The following is a 24,710-nucleotide window of genomic DNA, read 5'->3' on the forward strand; positions in this document are numbered from 1 at the left end:
GAGTTACAGAACATATTAGTAGTGCAACAAATAAGGAGATTATGTTTTATTTATTTTAATCAGGTATGTTAAAAGTATGCTTGAATGATGATAGTTCATCTGCGCTAACATGTATTTGCTATATCAATGAAAATATCTGAAAAACCTGTTAAAATCTAGTAATGATGCAATCCTTTAAATCTTAACTTTGAGTGCATCAGAATTAGTTGGATGTAAAATTATTATCATGTGACTTTTTACTTAACGTGACAGAAAACGACAGTGACACCAATGACACAATGAATCACCAATGAATGACCCACATACGACCAAAGATCATTATTCTTCCACCATAATTAAATAGATGAGACTAAATTGTTACATTTGGCATACAATCTAAATGAATAGCTTCAGTAGAAGTTTATCTATAAATGGGAGTCACTGGTGTCACTGGGGTTCTCCCATAAGAAAAGAGACACCAGTGACAGCAACACCAGTAACAGTTTTCATGAAAAATACCACATCTTGTCAATCATGGTATACTAACTAAATGAAGTTGTTTATGCCATAAGTATTCTAGTTTATTTTTATTATTTTTTACAACTCCCTAACAGTAAAGCAGGTCATACCAGTGAGTTCAACTAAAGCTTCATATGAAACCATGAGATAAATGAGAAGATTTTGATACCTGAAAAGAGGCCATGGGTCTATCTTCATAGATATTCATGAATTTGGAAGAAGGAAGTTGAGTGATGTCATCAGTATGATTTTTATTTTAAAAAACATTAGATTTTTGTTTAACAGTAACACCAGTGACACAACTCCAGGGGACCACTACTTTCAAATATTAAAAATCAAATATTGCCACATTGAAGGCTCAAGACGACATAATTGTTCAAATAACATATTGTTTTATTTTAAAATGTGAAGAAATTGTAACCCTAAAGTGTTTTTCAAATGCGATATTTCTGTAAAGGCTAGGGGCAGAAAATGGACAATGCCATAAAATGACCCAGAAATGATTTTGCATAAATTTTACCCAAGCTATTATTTTACACAACAGCATCTGTTGAAAACATTACAATTTTAAAGCAAAAACTGTGCTTAGTCGTCTTAAATCTTATTTATCCAAAGATATTCAAACAGTATTTTGTCCACCGACACATACTAGATGTATCCGTGGAGTGCGTATGTAACGTTATGTATGTATTTGTATATGTGTGCGTGTATGAAAAAGTATCCTAAATGAAAACTATGCAGCCCAGAAACTTTTCTAAACTATAGCAAAACAAAACATTAAACATTACTAAATCACTCACTTAACATTAATCTGGTACAAAACAATTTTAGCATTTACTCTCCTCCTTTAAGTGTCATGGCAAAGCATGCGGGGGAATAGAGATCCCAGCCCAGTTTCAGTTAAATTTAAGTTTGTCAAATAAAACGAAACAAGTTCATAGAACTCAAATCAATTAAACAGTTCAACATAATTAAAATGTGTAAGTTTCGTAAACTCAAAAGAAAAGAAAGTTCTTAATACTCATAAAAGTTAATTTGATTGAACTAATTTGTACAGTACAATTTAAGTTGGCCCTACTCAACCAAGTCATTATTTTGAGTTTTTGTAATTATTACAGTGTATCTTTAGAAAATCAGCACACATAAGCATCTGTGGTCCATGACGTAGCATAAGTAAAGTTGTCTTGAGTGGATATTTAATTGTGCTCGTCTTAAGGTCTTCAGAAGTCATTACTTCAGGGTTCAGTGGGGATCCCGAGAATATTTAATTTCCCTTAAACCAAAGATTAAGCTAAAAGACACTAGTTTCCAGTGTTCCCTACCAAAATCAAATAGTGTATACAATTTGTATTACACTTTTTGTTGTGTTATGACACAATGCCATTAATTGGTACTTTTTATTTTATAAAATGTACTTTTCTAACGTCTACACTGTTTCAATGTCAATTAATATCCTAGCAAGTATAAAGTAAAAATATGATAAATATGCCTGACGCAATGTTTTTAAGAAATAGCTGTTGCAATACTCCACACAGTTCCTCACACAATGACATCATTAAGAGGATGGTCAACGGCTCACGTCATTAGGTGAAAACACTGTGGTATGTAAGGTAGTTTTCCAAATATCCCCCCAAAACAAAGACTGTATGTTTTGTATGACACTTTTCAAAGAATAATCTAGCTTTAAAGTTAGAATAAAAAAGTAAAAACCAATCATACTGTAGCTTCATACCTGTTGTGTTCTGACACAAAGCCATTAACTGGTTATTTTTGTGTTATATATGTAGCCTACTTATCTAATTTCTACAAATTTCAATCGGATAAATATAGAGTTAACACACGATGAAACAAGTGAATAATGCTACCAAATACATCTGACACAATGTTTTAAGAAAAGCAGTGTTTAAAATACAGATGATTTTTCTTTTGACAATCATACATTTTAAATAATACCCCTGTGGGGTTTAACATCCAATAAGTAGTAATTTATGCAAAGGTTATATGTTTTATTAAGTTGTCATAAACAAAACACACCCAGATCCTCCCATAGTTGTAGTAAACATTTACAATATGTAAATGGATTCAGTTTTCAGATTTGTTAGAGTGCCTGTACCAGATTATTGTGAGGCAATCACATTTGAGGAATAATGTGATTTATATATTTTTCCCCACTAACGGATGACACTGTTTACATCTTGTTTCTTTCACAGTTTTTAGACGAAGACTACACTTTGAGCATAGGATTAATGAACAAATACAGCATAAGAAAATTATATAAATTTTAAAATTTAAACTGTGATATTCTTTTAGGTCTGTCTACGAAGCGGTCACAAGACACATAACAGGCCCAATGTGAAAAGTGAGGCCTGATGGTTTTTCTATCACACATACGGCTGTTACACTTAAAACAAAGCCATCAATTAAGTTACGCATTAAAGTGTCAAGGTGTCACAGATAGACAATTTGTCATGTTTGTCTTCACAATGTGTGTTTCTTTAAGAAAAACAGTCTTTGTCCCACATCAGCAGCATACCAAAATTGTTTAACATATCTTAATTTTTCACAATTATAAATATTGACTAGCATCAGCTCACAGCTCAATTGTTACCAAATGCTAATGAAGAGATAATCTACACAGAATGTCACTGTCACATTAGTTTGCTGTTACCAGTGATAGTGGCTCTGGTATCGTCACATGACTGTGAGTACACATATAAACCACAAAGTTTTGACTATGAAGCAAAAAAAAAAAAAAAAAGCAATTAGTTGTAGCAGTATGGAGATTGAGTTTTATGTTTCTTTGATTTTGTTCTCATTTTTCTAAAACAGACTGTTTTAAACTGCTTACCTCGGTTTCATTCTTAACATCACCATTCTTATTGTAATGCCGGGGGTGATTGTAATGTTTTGTGTAGTGTTTTCTTTACACTTTCCCCTGGATATCTGTTTCCTATGTAATGTGAGTGAACTCGAGGTCTTCTCGTCTTCTATTTATTCATATACGACAGTAGTATGAATTTGCTTGATTTAATAACTTCCAATGCTGTGTATTATATCCATATATGTGTTACATAATGCCAACATGTATTTAAAGGACCATTGTGTTACAGCAAAACCACTATTCGTAGAATGATATTGTAATGTATCGAGTTTTTGCCTCTGTTTTTCTGTTACTCGACATTATCTCAGTGTTTCTTGCTATGTTTATTTTGTTTTTGTTTAACCGTGATCCAATTTTCACACCTCACATCTTACAGACGTGATGTGTTTTTCCGAATTTAGACTACTGTTTAAAAGTCAACGTGTAGGGTTATATACAAACGGTACATTGTTTTTAATCTCACTATAGAGACAATTTAATAAACGCTTCAGGGACTGAACTTTAACATTTTAATCTTTGGTAAAAGTTAACTTAAAGTCAGCACAAAAAGAAAATTCCATCCTATCTATGCTTTCTAAATGTATGTTATGGATATATTGTGAGCAATTCAGGCATATGTTTTGACCGTGTAATGTTTAATCAAAATTCTGCTGGAAAATTAAAAATATATGGTGGATTTACTTAATTTTTTATGTCAAAAGGCTCTACATAACTTGGTTATGTGGCATTTAATTAACATTGTTTATTTCAGTAGACTTAAGTTTATTACATAAGCTTAATTCAGTGCCATTTAGTAGATTCAGGTTAACAATCTTAATTTCGGCCAAAACTATTAAGTTCAATTATCCTAAAATGAATATCAAACAACAATTAAAACAAATAATTCAATTGTTTAATTGATTCTTTTATTTAGTGAATGCGTTCAACAATTTTACAACTTTTTCTTTACTCCGTAGTAAAGACTCTTAATGTTAAGCATTTGCTTGAAAACGGTTATGTTGCATCCAATTTATGTCTGAAGTAGTTGATTTTATTATTATTAAAACCACTTTAATTGTTGTTAGCACGTCCTCACCCAAGCACAAGGTCTACACTTCATCACAATGGTAACCTCCAAAAACACTAACATATCAGAAACTCTTTTAAATATAAACATTAAAGAACATTAATCATTAACAAGTCACCAATTTTTTTATCACGATGATGAAAAAACACCCCTATCCAGTCCTGTGCAAAGCATGATGGGGAGGGGGAAATCCTGTTCCTAGTTTTCTATATTGCTATTTTAACACAACTAAACTCATTTATGTAATCTCAACTCAAATGGATTAAGTAAAACGGTTGAAAAGAATCGTGTTGAATTAAGCATCAAATGTTATTTCTGGTCTACTTAACTGAAACATGTATATGCAAAATACCATTTTTTTCTAGCTCAGACAAATGAATGACGAGTTAAGTGATTCAACCTTTTATTTCAACAATATTTAAAATGATTGTCCGAAAACAATATGAAAACAATATGAAAACATTTACGCCGTTTACAGGTGGTCTAGCCAGAATAGGAAATCGCGGCAGGCTATCACGTTTTGGTCAAGGGTATAGTTGACCAGACTTTCAACTATTTCATCAACAACCGTTTTTGCATTTTTTGACACCAGTGACACACAGAGATCTGTTACAAATGTATACATACACAATATTTGAGTGACTTCTAGTTCACCACCACATTCACACAACACGTCCAGAACTTTTCTGAGGATTACACCAATCGGCTCTTTGGTGTTAAAAAACATGGGGGTCACATCTGTCCATGAATTTGTCAGGCCTCTTACAACATCCATTTCATTTTTGAGATTTGTTACACGTTTGGTATCCAACACACAATCATTTTTCATATCACACGCAGCATTGATGATCCTATGCATCAAGCTAACCATCTGGCCTCTAAAATAATCTTTAAACATACAGTCTATCGTAGCTCTTAAACGACACTCATTGCCCGTGGCGCACTCACACTCCGGATGATACTGGTGCCCCGCATCGCTAGAACTTGACGGGGAGTCGCTCTCCATTTCAGAAGTTTCTAGATTTTTCAATTGTCGAATAGGCCCCTGTTTGATGATGAAAGATTCGGTTAGGTCCTTGAATCTCCTGAGTGAGTCCTTGCGGTTGTCCAGGCCTTGTGCGTTAACGTTCTGAAGTTTGGGTTTTGGGTCAGAAGTGTATCCAGAAGAATCCAACGGTGCTGAAGCAGCCATCTGTAGCGTCAAAACCGGGTTTAGCTGCGGAATCGTTACCACCACACATGCATCAGTTAGGAAAGCGGCTTGCGTGCTATAACTGAGGCTGAGCTCTGTAAGCTCTGTGAGCTCTAAGTTTATCAGGACAGCATTTGAGGTCCACCCTCGCCCTCCTGTTGTGTTCGGGGGTCGTCATCAGCACACCATAAATAACTAGGTCCTGCATAAACAATGAGTCCTGCATGTCACCAGAGAGAAGTTTTTGCTCAAAAATGATTTTTAAATAAACTGAACAGTTTATTTAAAAATAATTTTAATTTAACACCGTTGTATTAGTTTTCTCATTCAAACACAATGCATTGCGTTAAACTGACTTGAAACAGATGCGTTTGGCTTAACTCAATATTTTCATGTCGAAAGAACATGTTTCAGTTAAGTAGACCGCATTTGATACTTAATTCAACACGATTCTTTTCAACCGTTTTACTTAATCCATTTGAGTTGAGATTACATAAATGAGTTTAGTTGTGTTAAAATAGCAATATAGAAAACTAGGAACAGGATTTCCCCCTCCCCATCATGCTTTGCACAGGACTGGATAGGGGTGTTTTTTCATCATCGTGATAAAAAAATTGGTGACTTGTTAATGATTAATGTTCTTTAATGTTTATATTTAAAAGAGTTTCTGATATGTTAGTGTTTTTGGAGGTTACCATTGTGATGAAGTGTAGACCTTGTGCTTGGGTGAGGACGTGCTAACAACAATTAAAGTGGTTTTAATAATAATAAAATCAACTACTTCAGACATAAATTGGATGCAACATAACCGTTTTCAAGCAAATGCTTAACATTAAGAGTCTTTACTACGGAGTAAAGAAAAAGTTGTAAAATTGTTGAACGCATTCACTAAATAAAAGAATCAATTAAACAATTGAATTATTTGTTTTAATTGTTGTTTGATATTCATTTTAGGATAATTGAACTTAATAGTTTTGGCCGAAATTAAGATTGTTAACCTGAATCTACTAAATGGCACTGAATTAAGCTTATGTAATAAACTTAAGTCTACTGAAATAAACAATGTTAATTAAATGCCACATAACCAAGTTATGTAGAGCCTTTTGACATAAAAAATTAAGTAAATCCACCATATATTTTTAATTTTCCAGCAGAATTTTGATTAAACATTACACGGTCAAAACATATGCCTGAATTGCTCACAATATATCCATAACATACATTTAGAAAGCATAGATAGGATGGAATTTTCTTTTTGTGCTGACTTTAAGTTAACTTTTACCAAAGATTAAAATGTTAAAGTTCAGTCCCTGAAGCGTTTATTAAATTGTCTCTATAGTGAGATTAAAAACAATGTACCGTTTGTATATAACCCTACACGTTGACTTTTAAACAGTAGTCTAAATTCGGAAAAACACATCACGTCTGTAAGATGTGAGGTGTGAAAATTGGATCACGGTTAAACAAAAACAAAATAAACATAGCAAGAAACACTGAGATAATGTCGAGTAACAGAAAAACAGAGGCAAAAACTCGATACATTACAATATCATTCTACGAATAGTGGTTTTGCTGTAACACAATGGTCCTTTAAATACATGTTGGCATTATGTAACACATATATGGATATAATACACAGCATTGGAAGTTATTAAATCAAGCAAATTCATACTACTGTCGTATATGAATAAATAGAAGACGAGAAGACCTCGAGTTCACTCACATTACATAGGAAACAGATATCCAGGGGAAAGTGTAAAGAAAACACTACACAAAACATTACAATCACCCCCGGCATTACAATAAGAATGGTGATGTTAAGAATGAAACCGAGGTAAGCAGTTTAAAACAGTCTGTTTTAGAAAAATGAGAACAAAATCAAAGAAACATAAAACTCAATCTCCATACTGCTACAACTAATTGCTTTTTTTTTTTTTTTTTGCTTCATAGTCAAAACTTTGTGGTTTATATGTGTACTCACAGTCATGTGACGATACCAGAGCCACTATCACTGGTAACAGCAAACTAATGTGACAGTGACATTCTGTGTAGATTATCTCTTCATTAGCATTTGGTAACAATTGAGCTGTGAGCTGATGCTAGTCAATATTTATAATTGTGAAAAATTAAGATATGTTAAACAATTTTGGTATGCTGCTGATGTGGGACAAAGACTGTTTTTCTTAAAGAAACACACATTGTGAAGACAAACATGACAAATTGTCTATCTGTGACACCTTGACACTTTAATGCGTAACTTAATTGATGGCTTTGTTTTAAGTGTAACAGCCGTATGTGTGATAGAAAAACCATCAGGCCTCACTTTTCACATTGGGCCTGTTATGTGTCTTGTGACCGCTTCGTAGACAGACCTAAAAGAATATCACAGTTTAAATTTTAAAATTTATATAATTTTCTTATGCTGTATTTGTTCATTAATCCTATGCTCAAAGTGTAGTCTTCGTCTAAAAACTGTGAAAGAAACAAGATGTAAACAGTGTCATCCGTTAGTGGGGAAAAATATATAAATCACATTATTCCTCAAATGTGATTGCCTCACAATAATCTGGTACAGGCACTCTAACAAATCTGAAAACTGAATCCATTTACATATTGTAAATGTTTACTACAACTATGGGAGGATCTGGGTGTGTTTTGTTTATGACAACTTAATAAAACATATAACCTTTGCATAAATTACTACTTATTGGATGTTAAACCCCACAGGGGTATTATTTAAAATGTATGATTGTCAAAAGAAAAATCATCTGTATTTTAAACACTGCTTTTCTTAAAACATTGTGTCAGATGTATTTGGTAGCATTATTCACTTGTTTCATCGTGTGTTAACTCTATATTTATCCGATTGAAATTTGTAGAAATTAGATAAGTAGGCTACATATATAACACAAAAATAACCAGTTAATGGCTTTGTGTCAGAACACAACAGGTATGAAGCTACAGTATGATTGGTTTTTACTTTTTTATTCTAACTTTAAAGCTAGATTATTCTTTGAAAAGTGTCATACAAAACATACAGTCTTTGTTTTGGGGGGATATTTGGAAAACTACCTTACATACCACAGTGTTTTCACCTAATGACGTGAGCCGTTGACCATCCTCTTAATGATGTCATTGTGTGAGGAACTGTGTGGAGTATTGCAACAGCTATTTCTTAAAAACATTGCGTCAGGCATATTTATCATATTTTTACTTTATACTTGCTAGGATATTAATTGACATTGAAACAGTGTAGACGTTAGAAAAGTACATTTTATAAAATAAAAAGTACCAATTAATGGCATTGTGTCATAACACAACAAAAAGTGTAATACAAATTGTATACACTATTTGATTTTGGTAGGGAACACTGGAAACTAGTGTCTTTTAGCTTAATCTTTGGTTTAAGGGAAATTAAATATTCTCGGGATCCCCACTGAACCCTGAAGTAATGACTTCTGAAGACCTTAAGACGAGCACAATTAAATATCCACTCAAGACAACTTTACTTATGCTACGTCATGGACCACAGATGCTTATGTGTGCTGATTTTCTAAAGATACACTGTAATAATTACAAAAACTCAAAATAATGACTTGGTTGAGTAGGGCCAACTTAAATTGTACTGTACAAATTAGTTCAATCAAATTAACTTTTATGAGTATTAAGAACTTTCTTTTCTTTTGAGTTTACGAAACTTACACATTTTAATTATGTTGAACTGTTTAATTGATTTGAGTTCTATGAACTTGTTTCGTTTTATTTGACAAACTTAAATTTAACTGAAACTGGGCTGGGATCTCTATTCCCCCGCATGCTTTGCCATGACACTTAAAGGAGGAGAGTAAATGCTAAAATTGTTTTGTACCAGATTAATGTTAAGTGAGTGATTTAGTAATGTTTAATGTTTTGTTTTGCTATAGTTTAGAAAAGTTTCTGGGCTGCATAGTTTTCATTTAGGATACTTTTTCATACACGCACACATATACAAATACATACATAACGTTACATACGCACTCCACGGATACATCTAGTATGTGTCGGTGGACAAAATACTGTTTGAATATCTTTGGATAAATAAGATTTAAGACGACTAAGCACAGTTTTTGCTTTAAAATTGTAATGTTTTCAACAGATGCTGTTGTGTAAAATAATAGCTTGGGTAAAATTTATGCAAAATCATTTCTGGGTCATTTTATGGCATTGTCCATTTTCTGCCCCTAGCCTTTACAGAAATATCGCATTTGAAAAACACTTTAGGGTTACAATTTCTTCACATTTTAAAATAAAACAATATGTTATTTGAACAATTATGTCGTCTTGAGCCTTCAATGTGGCAATATTTGATTTTTAATATTTGAAAGTAGTGGTCCCCTGGAGTTGTGTCACTGGTGTTACTGTTAAACAAAAATCTAATGTTTTTTAAAATAAAAATCATACTGATGACATCACTCAACTTCCTTCTTCCAAATTCATGAATATCTATGAAGATAGACCCATGGCCTCTTTTCAGGTATCAAAATCTTCTCATTTATCTCATGGTTTCATATGAAGCTTTAGTTGAACTCACTGGTATGACCTGCTTTACTGTTAGGGAGTTGTAAAAAATAATAAAAATAAACTAGAATACTTATGGCATAAACAACTTCATTTAGTTAGTATACCATGATTGACAAGATGTGGTATTTTTCATGAAAACTGTTACTGGTGTTGCTGTCACTGGTGTCTCTTTTCTTATGGGAGAACCCCAGTGACACCAGTGACTCCCATTTATAGATAAACTTCTACTGAAGCTATTCATTTAGATTGTATGCCAAATGTAACAATTTAGTCTCATCTATTTAATTATGGTGGAAGAATAATGATCTTTGGTCGTATGTGGGTCATTCATTGGTGATTCATTGTGTCATTGGTGTCACTGTCGTTTTCTGTCACGTTAAGTAAAAAGTCACATGATAATAATTTTACATCCAACTAATTCTGATGCACTCAAAGTTAAGATTTAAAGGATTGCATCATTACTAGATTTTAACAGGTTTTTCAGATATTTTCATTGATATAGCAAATACATGTTAGCGCAGATGAACTATCATCATTCAAGCATACTTTTAACATACCTGATTAAAATAAATAAAACATAATCTCCTTATTTGTTGCACTACTAATATGTTCTGTAACTCTGACTGCATGTGCTGAAAAATAGAAATAATATTTCATAAAACCTTTAATATTGCGTCAAAATGGTAGGCCTACATGCAGTCTTTAAATAAATGCACAAAATATAAAAATCATTAAGCTGTCATTTTTGCGTATTCATAAAGTCAAAGGGTGTTCTATAATGTGTTCTAAGTTTAAATGTTAGAAAAAGAAATCTGATCTTCAAAAGGTGTCAGAATTGAGGTGTCATTTTGGGTTTTATCTTTCTTTCACGCGTTCTCCTAGAACAATAGGTTGGGGGACAGCACCCCCAGGAAGGAAGGATGATTTAGCTTATCATAGAAATCCCATAAGAGTATAGGCTATAAAATGTAAATTCCTGGCTCTTTTGTTTTGACCCCTGACTTTTCCTGAAGACACTGGTATACATCTAATTATACTGATCTTCCCTGTGAAGTGTCAAAATGGGCACATTTTGGGGTCTCCCTTCCTGACAGGAATGCTCAGATCAGGAGATTTTATGATAGGAGACTGTGGCATCTTTGATTGTAAAACACCAGGTGTCCGGCCTATCTTTTAATTGCTTGATGTTTTCTGAAACAAACTGCATATGCTAATATAGCAACTACGCAGAGAAGAAGGGGAGGGCCTGTGCCCCTGCCATGATGGAAACAATCCTCATTTACAATTTAGCAAACGGAGAGCAAACATCTCTTCTGCTTAAGGATTCTAAATTTAAGGATCTATGATTTTATCCAGAGACAATAAGACCTCCTAATTTCACCGATGGTAAGTTCACTTCAACACATGTTTAAAACTACCTTTAAAATACTTTAATAATTTAACATCTTATTTCAAACAAAACAAACTATTATACACTATTTTATGTTTTATCTATGTAAGGTAGTGTTTCGCTGTGTATTAGATTAAAATATTTATACTTGATAATATTACATTTAAAATAATATGAACTTTATTCATTTATGTTTTATCTATGCAAGTCAGTGTTTTGTTGTATATTAGATTAAAATACTTATACTTGATAATTTAACATTTCAAATAATATGAACTATTATTCACTATTTTATGTTTTTTCTATGTAAGGCAGTCTTTCGCTGTGTATTAGATTAAAATATTTATACTTGATAATTTAACATTTCAAATAATATGATCTATTATTCACTATTTATGTTTAATCTATGTAAGGCAGTCTTTCGCTGTATATTAGATTCAAATATTTATATTTGATCATTTAAAATATAAAATAATATGTACTAATATTCACTATTTTATGTTTTATCTATGTAAGTCAGTGTTTTGTTGTGTATTATATTAAAATACTTATACTTGATAATTTAACATTTAAAATAATATGAAATATTATTCACTATTTTATGTTTTATTATGTAAGTCAGTGTTTTGTTGTGTATTAGATTAAAATACTTATACTTGATAATATAACATTTCAAATAATATGAACTTTATTCACTATTTATGTTTTATCTATGTAAGGCTGTCTTTCGCTGTGTATTAGCTTAAAATATTTATACTTAATAATTTAAAATGTAAAATAACATGAACTAATATTCACTATTTTATGTTTTATCTATGTAAGTCAGTGTTTTGTTGTGTATTAGATTCAAATACTTATACTTGATAATTTAACATTTAAAATAATATGAAATATTATTCACTATTTTATGTTTTATATATGTAAGTCAGTGTTTTGTTGTGTATTAGATTCAAATACTTGTACTTTAAAATTTTACATTTAAAATAATATGCAATTTTATTCACTATTTTTGTTTTATCTATGCAAGTCAGTGTTTTGTTGTGTATTAGATTAAAATACTTACACTTTATAATTTAACATTTCAAATAATATGAACTAATATTCACTATTAAAATACTTATACTAGATAATTTAACATTTCAAATATATTATTCAATATTTTATGTTTTATCTATGTAAGGCAGTCTTTCGCTGTATATTAGATTAAAATATTTATACTTGATCATTTAAAATTTAAAATAATATGAACTATTATTCACTATTTCATGTTTTATCTATGTAAGTCAGTGTTTTGTTGTGTATTAGATTAAAATATTTATACTTGATCATTTAACATCTTGTTTCATATAATCAAAATGGTTTTATTTATGGATGTGACTGTAATCTGAAAACAATTCACTCTGACATATTTTCTTCTGCTCCTAAAATTCCACAATCGGCTATTTATACACTCCTGAGAGACTATCAGACAGACATTTGCATGCTTAACTCATATAATGTGGTGTTTAAAAGGTTAAAACTTACTTTTAAATGCATATACTTAAATAAATGTCATCTTATTTTATTTTATGTGTTTGTCAATGCTATTTCTTAAACCCGTTTTCATTCTCGCCCCACAGACATTATGGACGCAGCCGTGAAATCTTAAAAACAAATCCATGACAGATTTCGTCATGTTCATAATTTCGTCATTCTGTGGACATTATCCCCCAATAAGGAAAAAACATCCCTGCAAAAAAACATTCACTTCCATTTCACCAATCTGTGGACTTAATTATTAATTCCACCAATAATAAAAACATCCCCTGAAAAAACATTCACATGTCACACCAAGCACTATTGCAGTCATAAAACACACCGCCATAAACCCCTCCCCACCGGAACCACACATGGGTCAAATTTCACATACCACCTGTTGGTCATAAAACCCCCATATAAGGACTTCCTGTCATAAACAAATGTCATGAAGGGTCATAAATCAAGGGTCATAAATCATTTTTGACACATAGTCCCCCATATGAACTACTTATGCCGAACCACAACATTAGTTTCATTGCCACACAATAATGGCAGTGATGATGAGTTTGGGCCAGTAGCATTATGTGTTGTTCAGAGTAGCTCATAGTAATGGCCCAAGGCTTACAGCAGAAAACAGTTATATCAGTGTGATATCACAGCAGAAATATCTATTTTTTCTGCATGGAGATTGACTCTGGGAGGTGATTCTATCTATCTATCTATCTATCTATCTATCTATCTATCTATCTATCTATCTATCTATCTATCTATCTATCTATGGTGATCCTATCTATCTATTAAGAGTGCCATCTGAAATTTTCTTCTAGAATTATCATTTTTATAAAGCTTGTATATTTAAGTTAAGTAATTTCACTTAAATGACAATAGGTAATTTGCATTGCCATTTAAGTGAAATTATTGAACTTAAATATACGAGCTTGATCAAAATGATCATTCTAGAAGAAAATTTCAGATGGCACTTAGAGGCCTTTGCATCTGAACTATATATATATATATATATATATATATATATATATATATATATGTCATGATCCTGGTTCTTTCTTTCTCTTTTTCTTTTCTTTGTCTCCCTCTGCTGGTTGCTTTACGCCCTACCTTCTCTTTAAACACATTCTTACGTACACACCCATTATCTCTTCCTCTCATTACCATCAGCTGGCTCTCATTCACTTCTCATCATCACACCTGTTCTCTATCTTTCTCTTTTGTCTACGCTATATCTTGCTCTCTCTTTCGTGTCTGTGTTGTCGGATTATTGTTTGACCTTGATGCACGTTGAAGACTGCTACCGTGACTTCTCAGAAGTTTTATCCCTGCCTTGTCCTGTCCTGTCTAGTCCTGAGTGTCTATTTGAACCACCGTTATCTGCTGCTGTGTTTTACCACTTCTGTGCTGTATCCAGTTACCTCTGTGGAGTGTAGCAGAGGGCTCCTCATCTCACCTGTTGTCCAGTTCTCGCTGCTCAAGAGCCGCCCGGATCTACGGCTGAAATCTTCATTTACTGTATTTAGAAAAAGCAGCGAAGTACCCTTTGGTTACCTTTTGTGAAGAGATTTTCTGTTTATCAGCCTGAGTGGCGTTGCCTAATTTTCTCATTAAAAGACTGTACCTGCTTTCGTCTCTGGACCCTTTGTTTCTTGACAGAATAATCCGACCAGAAATGGACCAGGCTGGTGATCACCCTATCCAGGCCGCGGTGGAGATGCAGGGGGCTTTGCTGGGAAGGCACGATGAAGAACTCTCCGTGGCTCGCCGTGCTGTGGACTCGTTGTCCGCTCAAGTGGCCGATCTTTCTCAGCAGCTCCACTTGCTTCGTGTGGACGCTTCCCAGCCCGGTTCTCTGGAGACGCCTGAGCCGCGAGTGAACAACCCCCCGTGTTACTCTGGGGAACCCACGGAGTCCCTGCCTTTCCTGACCCAATGCGAGGTCGTTTTCTCGCTCCAGCTGTCAATCTACGCTAGAGAGCGTTCCCGTATAGCCTATGTTATCTCACTACTTAAAGGAAGGGCCCGCGAGTGGGGAACGGCTGTCTGGAATGCCGAAGCTGAATGTCTGAGTCGTTACTCCTTGTTTAAAGAGGAGATGCTGCGTGTTTTTGACCGTTCTGTCCATGGTCCTGAGGCTTCTCGCACATTGTTTTCACTACGGCAGGGTCGACGCACTGTCTCCGACTTTTCTGTGGAGTTCCGAACTCTCGCCACCTCTTGTGGCTGGAACAAGCCCGCCCTGGTGGCTCGTTTTATCGAGGGTCTCAATGCTGAGATAAAGGACGAGGTGTTGGCCCGAGAAGTTCCTGCTCGCCTTGACCTCCTGATCGACTCAGCCTTGCGTGTAGAGAAGCACTTTGAACTGCGCCAACGGGCTCGCCGCGTCATGACCACGCCCACTCTATCCTCCACAGCCAGCTCTCCGCCTGTTTCTTCTTCCGACCCTGAACCTATGCAGATGGGAGGGATTCAAATCTCGGCTGCGGAGCGCCAGCGTCGGATCATCAACCGTCTTTGTCTCTACTGCGGTTCGGAGAAACACTTCGTTACCACGTGCCCGGTAAAAGCCAGAGCTCACCAGTCATAAGAGGGAGACTGGTGAGCGTATCTTCTCTGGACCCTCTACCACGCTCCCGGACCACATTTCCTGTTCTCCTCCGCTGGGCCAATTCCTCTGCCACCTGCCCAGCCCTAATAGACTCGGGAGCAGAAGAAAATTTTATGGACGAGAACTGGGCTCTGGAGCAGGGTATTTCCCTCGTTAATCTTCAAGACCCCACCTCCGTCTTCGCCCTGGATGACAGCGTTCTCGCCCGGGTTAGCTGTTCCACAGCACCGGTGAGTCTCACCGTATCTGGCAACCACAGAGAGACTATTTCTTTTTTAATTTTTAATTCTCCTAATACCCCTGTAGTTTTGGGTCATCCATGGTTGACCAAACATAATCCTTATATTAATTGGGCTAAGAATTCCATACTTTCCTGGGGTCTTTCATGTCATGTCAGATGTCTTGTGTCTGCTGTGTCTGTTTTTCAGGAGGAGCCAGGGGATTTGTCCGGGGTTCCTGAGGAGTACTTCGATCTGCGGGCGGTTTTCAGTCGTTCCCGGGCCGCATCTCTCCCTCCCCACCGGCCATACGATTGCAGCATAGAACTTCTCCCGGGTACCACTCCTCCTCGCGGGAGGCTCTATTCTCTTTCGGTCCCTGAGCGCAAGGCTCTAGAAAAGTATCTCTCCGAATCTTTAGACGCGGGTACTATCGTTCCCTCCACCTCTCCTGCGGGGGCTGGTTTCTTTTTTGTGAAGAAAAAGGATGGTTCGCTGCGCCCCTGCATAGATTACAGAGGCTTGAATGACATAACTGTAAAAAAACGGTATCCTTTACCCCTCATGTCATCAGCCTTTGAAATCCTGCAGGGGGCACAATACTTCACAAAATTGGACCTTCGCAATGCCTATCATCTTGTCCGCATTAAGGAGGGTGATGAGTGAAAGACGGCTTTTAATACACCCCTAGGGCACTTTGAATATCGCGTTCTTCCATTCGGGTTGGTCAACGCTCCCGCCGTATTTCAAGCTCTTGTTAACGATGTCCTCAGGGACATGTTAAACCTATTTGTGTTCGTTTACCTTGACGATATTTTGATTTTCTCTCCTAATCTCCAAGTTCATGTGCAACATGTCAGACAGGTCCTTCAACGACTCCTAGAGAATCGTCTTTTTGTCAAAGCCGAGAAATGCACCTTTCACGCCCAATATGTCACGTTTCTCGGTTCCGTTATCTCCGCTCAGGGGATCAGTATGGATCCTGTCAAAGTTCGCGCTGTTACTGACTGGCCCAGACCAGAGTCTCGTGTTGCCCTTCAACGTTTTCTAGGGTTTGCAAATTTTTATCGGCGTTTTATTCAGAATTTTAGTCAGATAGCGGCCCCTCTCACTGCGCTCACTTCTATTAAGACTCAATTCTCCTGGCCTGAAGCTGCCCAGGCGGCTTTTGAGCATCTCAACTCTCTCTTTTCTTCCGCTCCTATTCTTATCACTCCGGATTTAGAGAGACAGTTTATTGTCGAGGTCGACGCTTCGGAGGTGGGGGTAGGGGCCATTCTCTCTCAGCGCTCCTCGGCTGATGAGCGGATTCACCCCTGCGCGTTTTTTTTGCATCGCCTTACTCCTGCTGAGCAGAATTATGATGTGGGTAATCGAGAGCTTTTGGCCATTCGTCTCGCGTTAGGGGAGTGGCGTCACTGGCTGGAGGGTGCGGCGGTTCCGTTCGTGGTTTGGACTGATCATAAGAATCTCAAATACATCCGTTCAGCCAAGAGACTTAATGCCCGTCAGGCTCGCTGGTCTCTTTTCTTTACGCGCTTTGATTTTACTATCTCCTTTCGGCCGGGGTCCAAGAATCTAAAGCCTGATGCTCTCTCACGCCAGTTTCCTTCTTCAGAGGTCGTGCCTACTGATGAGGGGATTCTTCCTCACGGGGTGATAGTAGGCGCAGCCATCTGGGGAATCGAACGTCTGGTCAAGCGCGCGCTATCTCGCACTCAGACGCCGCAGCTCTGCCCTAAGGGGCTTTTGTTTGTACCTCCTTCCGCTCATCGCGCCGTTCTTCAGTGGGGGCACCCATCTAAATTATTCGCTCACCTGGGGGTCAGAGGTACTATTGCCGCCGTTCGACAAAGGTTTTGGTGGCCCTCCCATGAGCGCGACATTCGCCGCTTCATCGCTTCCTGTTCTATCTGCGCCCAAACCAAGATCAGTAATTGACCCCCGGCGGGGTATCTAAGACCCTTACCCGTTCCGTCTCACCCGTGGGCACAGATTACCCTTGATTTCATTACAGGGCTCCCTCCTTCCAGAGGTAACCACGTTATTCTTACGGTTGTTGATCGCTTTTCTAAAGCCGCCCACTTTATTCCTTTGCCTAAGCTTCCATCCGCCAAAGAGACCGCTCAGACTGTCGTTGATCACGTTTTTAAGATCCATGGTCTCCCCGAGAATGTTGTATCTGATAGAGGTCCACAATTCTCCTCCCTCTTCTGGAAGGAGTTTTGTCGCCTCATTGGTGCTTCAGCCAGTCTCTCCTCCGGGTTTCATCCCCAGACGAATGGTCAGGCCGAATGCGCTAACCAAACTATCGGTCGTCTGTTGCGCACCCTTGCATTTCGTAATCCCGCGTCCTGGGTAGAACAACTTCGGTGGGCAGAGTATGCCTATAATTCCGCTCCCGCATCTGCCACCGGTCTATCGCCGTTTCAAAGCTGTTTAGGGTACCAACCTCCCCTCTTCCCTTCCTCCGACACCGAATCTAATGTGCCTTCTGTAAAGGCGTTTATCCAACATTGCAGACGAACATGGAGGACGGTAAGATCCGCCCTTTGTAAATCGCGTTCCGTTACGCGTCGGTCAGCTAATAAGCATCGTGTCAGAAGTCCCCGTTATGTCCGTGGACAGAAGGTCTGGCTCTCTACTGCAAAACTTTCTCTTCAGTACCCCTCGCGTAAGCTGGCCCCCAAATTCATTGGACCATTCCGCGTCGTTAAGGTCCTTAGTCCGGTCTCGGTCAAACTCAAATTGCCAGCCAACCTCCGACGTGTTCATCCTGTATTTCATGTTTCTTGTTTAAAGCCCGTTATTCGCACCCCACCTCGTCCTGTCATGTCCCCGGTCCGTGTCGAGGGCTCACCCGTCTACCGAGTTCGTAGATTACTTGATGTTCGCCCCAGGGGGAGGGGTCATCAATTTCTCGTCGATTGGGAGGGTTATGGCCCTGAGGAGAGATGCTGGATCCCCTCCCGGGACGTTCTGGACTGCTCGCTCATTGACGATTTTTTCCGCTCCCGTCAGTCCTCTTCCTCTTGTGCGCCAGGAGGCGCACTTTGAGGAGGGGGTACTGTCATGATCCTGGTTCTTTCTTTTTCTTTTCTTTGTCTCCCTCTGCTGGTTGCTTTACGCCCTACCTTCTCTTTAAACACATTCTTACGCACACACCCATTATCTCTTCCTCTCATTACCATCAGCTGGCTCTCATTCACTTCTCATCATCACACCTGTTCTCTATCTTTCTCTTTTGTCTACGCTTTATCTTGCTCTTTCTTTCGTGTCTGTGTTGTCGGATTATTGTTTGACCTTGATGCACGTTGAAGACTGCTACCGTGACTTCTCAGAAGTTTTATCCCTGTCTTGTCCTGTCCTGTCTAGTCCTGAGTGTCTATTTGAACCACCGTTATCTACTGCTGTGTTTTACCACTTCTGTGCTGTATCCAGTTACCTCCGTGGAGTGTAGCAGAGGGCTCCTCATCTCACCTGTTGTCCAGTTCTCGCTGCTCAAGAGCCGCCCGGATCTACGGCTGAAATCTTCATTTACTGTATTTAGAAAAAGCAGCGAAGTACCCTTTGGTTACCTTTTGTGAAGAGATTTTCTGTTTATCAGCCTGAGCGGCGTTGCCTAATTTTCTCATTAAAAGACTGTACCTGCTTTCGTCTCTGGACCCTCTGTTTCTTGACAATATATATATATATATACAAGAGATGTGAGTACCCCTGCCCTCGATTCATCATGGATGGGGACACACATCAATTGTGTGTGCATTGTTTGGGAGTGCAGCATGCTCAGGCAGTTCTTGAGGGAGCTGCCTGTGCGGATTGTGAAGCTTTTTCAATCCAAGAGCTGTGCTCCTGCCTGGCCATCTTCGGGGTAAACTGGTTCATTCCAGTAAACAGGATGAGCTCTTCCTGCAGCACAGAGAGCAGCCTCATCGCCGGGGTTTACCATTCTTCCCAGATTTACACAACGAGTTCTGATTTGGCTGTTGGTCGGGCTGGTGCTAGTCTGCACACAATGCCAGTATTGCAGGAGTACCAGGCCGACCTTCTAAAATATATTTATGAGGGCGAGGGGCCAACTTTGGAGGTTATTGCGGAGTTGCGTAAGGCTGCAGACTTTTCTCTCTGTGTCACTAAATAAATGGCCCGTGCCATCGGCCGTTCAATGGCAGCTATGGTGGTCACGGAGAGGCATCTCTGGTTAAATCTGTCAGGCATCAAGGAGAACAACAGGGCTTTTCGCCGTGATGACCCGTTTCTGCCTCTGGCCTGTTCGGAGACGCTGTCAGTACGGTCTTCGTCAGGTTTCAGGAGGCGAAGAAGCAGTCTGCAACCCTTAAGCAGTACCTCCCTCACCGCTCAAAAGCGAAGAAGTCTGCCGTAGGGCCTCTTTGGGCTGTCCCCTTTGGGGCGGAGTGATTGAGATTGCCTCCTCTGTGGAGCCCACAGGAATTTGATGTCTGTATCCCGCCGTCAAGTGCGCTTCGGGACACATCGGTTTCCAGCGAACGCACGCTGGCTCTGTCTCCCCACAGGCTTGCGGCCAGGCAGCGCTCGCGTCCGCACATTAAGAATCGTTTTCAACCAAACTCTGACGGAGAGCCGCTTCAGGGGATCGAGAACGAATCTCGAATAATGCCGGAAATCAGCCTTGAGAGGCTGGTTCCCTTAGTAGAATATTTCAAAGCATGGCAAAACCTGCCAAATATTTCTCCTTGGATCCTGCTCACAATAGAGAAGGGTTACAGGCTGCAGTTCGATTTCCGCCCACCAAAATTCAGCGGGGTGGTGTGGACTGCATTCGACCCAGTGCATGGTCGGGTGTTGGAACAGGAAGTAAACTACCTGCTGGTAAAGGAGGCCATAGAATGTGTTCCTCCGCCAGATAGGGAGTCCTGGTTTTACAGCCGCTACATCATAATTCCCAAGAAGGATGGAGGGTTGCGTCCAATTTTAGATTTAAGGCACCTGAATCGGTCTCTGAGGAGATACAAGTTCAAGATGTTCACTATTCCCACCATCGTGAGTCAGATCAAATCCGAGGACTGGTTTGTCACAATAGATCTGAAGAACGCATACTTCCACATATCCATCCTTCCATCTCACAGGAGTTTCCTGAGGTTCGCTTTCGGGGGAGAAGCGTTCCAATATCATGTTCTTCCATTCGGCATAGCTCTCTCCCTTCGCACCTTCACCAAATGCATGGATGCCACTCTAGCTCTGCTGAGGCTTCAGGGCATCCGGATGTTAAATTAAATCGACGACTGGCTTATTTTGGCCCAGTTGCAGGAGCTGGCAGTTTGGCATCGAGATGTCGTCCTTGGCCACATTCAGAGCTTAGGTTGAGACTCAACACGAAGAAAAGCGTGTTGACTCCCACCCAGAGAACCACGTTCCTGGGAGTGGTGTGGGTCTCGGTTACGATGCAGGGACAATTGTCTCCTGCACGGATCGAGTCCATTCTGGCCACAGTGACCAGGATGAAGCTAGGCCAGGCCATCACTGTGAAAGAAGGGGGAACCCATTCCACATTATCAGGGTTATGGGTAGATGCCTTCGTTCCCTATTTATGTGGAAGAAACCTTTGTTCCTGTCCTAAGGTCCCGTGCTTGGAGCATCAGGTCGCTGGAAGGCCATTTTAACAGACGACTCCCTCACAGGCTGGGGCACGGTCATGGACTGCCGCTTTACGAGAGGTCTATGGCAGGACCATCATTCTTCCTGGCACATAAATTGCCTGGAAATGTTGGCGGTCTTCCGAGCTCTGAGGAGTTTCCTGCCAGACCTCAAGGGTCACCACGTTCTTGTGAGAACAGACAATATGTCAGTGGTGTCCTATATAAATCAACAGGGGGGTCTGAAATCATGCCCTCTATGCAGACTGGCGCATCACATCCTCCTGTGGTCTCGGTGGAGACTATGGTCTCTTTTCTATTGACTATTGTCTCACTCAAGGTGTACGTGGCTGCCATTGCGGCTTTCCACACTCCACTGAGTGATGGGCCTCTGGGAAGACACCAGCTGGTCATATGTGGGGCTTAGTGGATGAGACCTGCGACTCGGACCAGAGTTCCCACATGGGACCTGGCAGTGGTTCTCGAAGGGTGGTCGAGGCCCCCTTTGAACATTTAGTGTCGGCTGAGGCCAAGAACCTTTCACTCAAGGTAGCTTTTCTATTGGCAATCACTTCTCTTAAAAGAGTAGGAGATTTTCAAGCCCTCTGTATATCTCCCGAGTGCCTGTAGTTTGCTCATGGAAGAGTTAAGGCTATCTTGCATCCCAGGCCAGGCTATGTGCCTAAGGTGCCTTCTAATATGGCACGGTCAACGGTACTGCAGGCTTTTCATCCTCCACCTCACATGGCGGCGGAAGATGAGAGACTCCAGATCCTCTCATTGGCGGATGTCAGACCAGTTGCTGGTGTGTTCTGGGTCTCCCAAGAAGGGGCTCCCCGCTTCTAAACAGACCATCAGCAACTGGATAGTTCAGGCTATTTCCCTGGCCTATCAGGTGGCAGTTTGCCTGCACCTTTGGTCGTGAGGGCTCACTCAACCAGAGGCATTGCGTCCTATAGAAGCCTCCTTTCAGGGGCCCCTATCCAGGAGGTATGTGATGCTGCTGGTTCGGCCACTCTGCACACATTCACAAGGTTTTATAGCCTAGACCTCCCTTCTACGCCGGGTGCACGAGTGCTCTCGTCCTAAGTTGTGCCTGTGACAGCTTCACACTAGGACAGGCGGGGTTTGTTGTGGCATAGTGGGTATTTGTTCCCCAAAGTGTTGTTCCGACGCAGTACAAGTTCCCTCGAAAGGGAACATCTCAGGCTAAAGTCTGATTACACTATATTCAGCACAAACAGGGCTACAATAATATGGGAGCAGCATGTATGTACATGTTTGTATTTTGGAGAAAATAAAGTTCATGCATGGTCATTCAAAAACGTATTGGGATACGACTGTAACCCTTGTTCGCCGAGAATGGAACAAGACACTGCTTTCCTTTGCCACGCCTCCCCCTGCCTGGGAGCGACTTGCTTCATCACAGAAGCTAACTCTTGTAGTGTGCCGGTGTCCCTTTGTAGCTTCCGTGTATGCCGTCACACGTTACGTCATGACGCAACACCAATCACGATTGGCTTAGTTTCATTCATGCTTCATAGGCTCTATGCTGGGGGACGTTCCCCAAAGTGTCGTTCCGACGCAGTGTCTCGTTCCCTTCCCAGGGAACAAGGGTTACAGTCGTAACCTGATACGTTTTTGAATGACCATGCATGAACTTTATTTTCTCCAAAATACAAACATGTACATATATGCTGCTCACATATTATTGTAGCCCTGTTTGTGCTGAATATAGAGTAATCAGACTTTAGCCATTAATATGTTTATAAGCAACTGAAAAAAGCAAAGGTCAGGGCATGTCAAAACTTCTCCAAGGACCCAAAACCCCAAGGCAATCCAAACAGGGAGGCGAACAAAAGACCAGACAACTGAGAACTGAAAAGACTGCAACTTAAATACAAAGCAAATGAAGGTAAAGATGATTAACACCCGTGCAGATTAAATTAATCTCCATGACAACTAAAGAGTGGCAGGAAACTGAACAAAGGAACACATGTGACTGAAATAACAAACTAAAAGTCCATGAAAAATAACTGTCAAGAGGTTTTGGAACAGAGTAGGATTACCACCTGATCTCTAGCACCAGGTGCTCTGTTGCCTGGTAACAGTATTGCAGCATTGATCTACCATGGGTGTTTGGATGTGATGAATGTCTATCAATATAATTCCATCTTGCTCTGGACCTCTCTGCTTTATGACAGCTCAGAAGATGATCTTCCCTTAGAAGATGGCTGGTCTCGCATGGCTACCACAGGCAGCCAAGGCCTATTTATGACCCATCATGTCCCATCAATCAACCATTGGGAATTTGACATGAACCCAGAGTACCCACCCTAGTTGTGATAGGAATGGTTAGAACTAGAAGTGGGGAGATGGGGTGGTGGAGGGATGCTGATAAACTGTCAATTAACAGAGACATGTCTGCTGTATATACAGTATATACTCTTATTATTGTTAATTGAGTTAACCCTCTGGGGTCTAAGGTGTTTTTGGGGTCCTTGAGATGTTCTGACATGCCCTGACATTTTTGCTTTTTTCAGTTGCTTATAAACATATTAATGGCAAAGGTGTAAATTCACTCTATATAGCACAAACAGGGCTACCATCATATGTGAGCACCATGCATGTACATGTTTGTATTTTTGAGAGAATAATGTTTATGCATGGTTATTGAAAAAACTAAAAACTAAAGTTTCTGAAATAAGGCCATAAAACACATTCTAAATATGTGTCAATAAGACTTTTGACTAATGGATGTCATCGCCTAGTGTTTTTTCTTCAAAATTATGTGAAAATCATCCTGCCTAATCATTCACAGAACACAATGCATTGATTTAAATTTTGCAAAACACTTTCTGTCTGGAAAGGCAATATGCGGAGTGGGCGTCAACGATCATGCATATTTAGTGGTTCGCACCTGGAGACAATGGGGCCCACATACTTAATGAGCCATTCATTCAGGTGTGTCACAAGAAAGAATGCAAGAGCAACAGTTGGAAGCATCTTATGTTTTTTTTATTTTTCCACAAATTGTGCTTGCAAATTGGCCTATAATATCAAAAGGAAAACATGTCTAGTAATTGTGCAGTTAATTCTCATACTGTATTTTAAGTTTTGGAATATTTATCCTCTCCCCAAATGTGTCACTAATA

The sequence above is a fragment of the Abramis brama genome (assembly GCF_963993115.1).
Source record: "Abramis brama genome assembly, chromosome: 12".
Lineage (NCBI taxonomy): Eukaryota > Metazoa > Chordata > Actinopteri > Cypriniformes > Leuciscidae > Abramis > Abramis brama.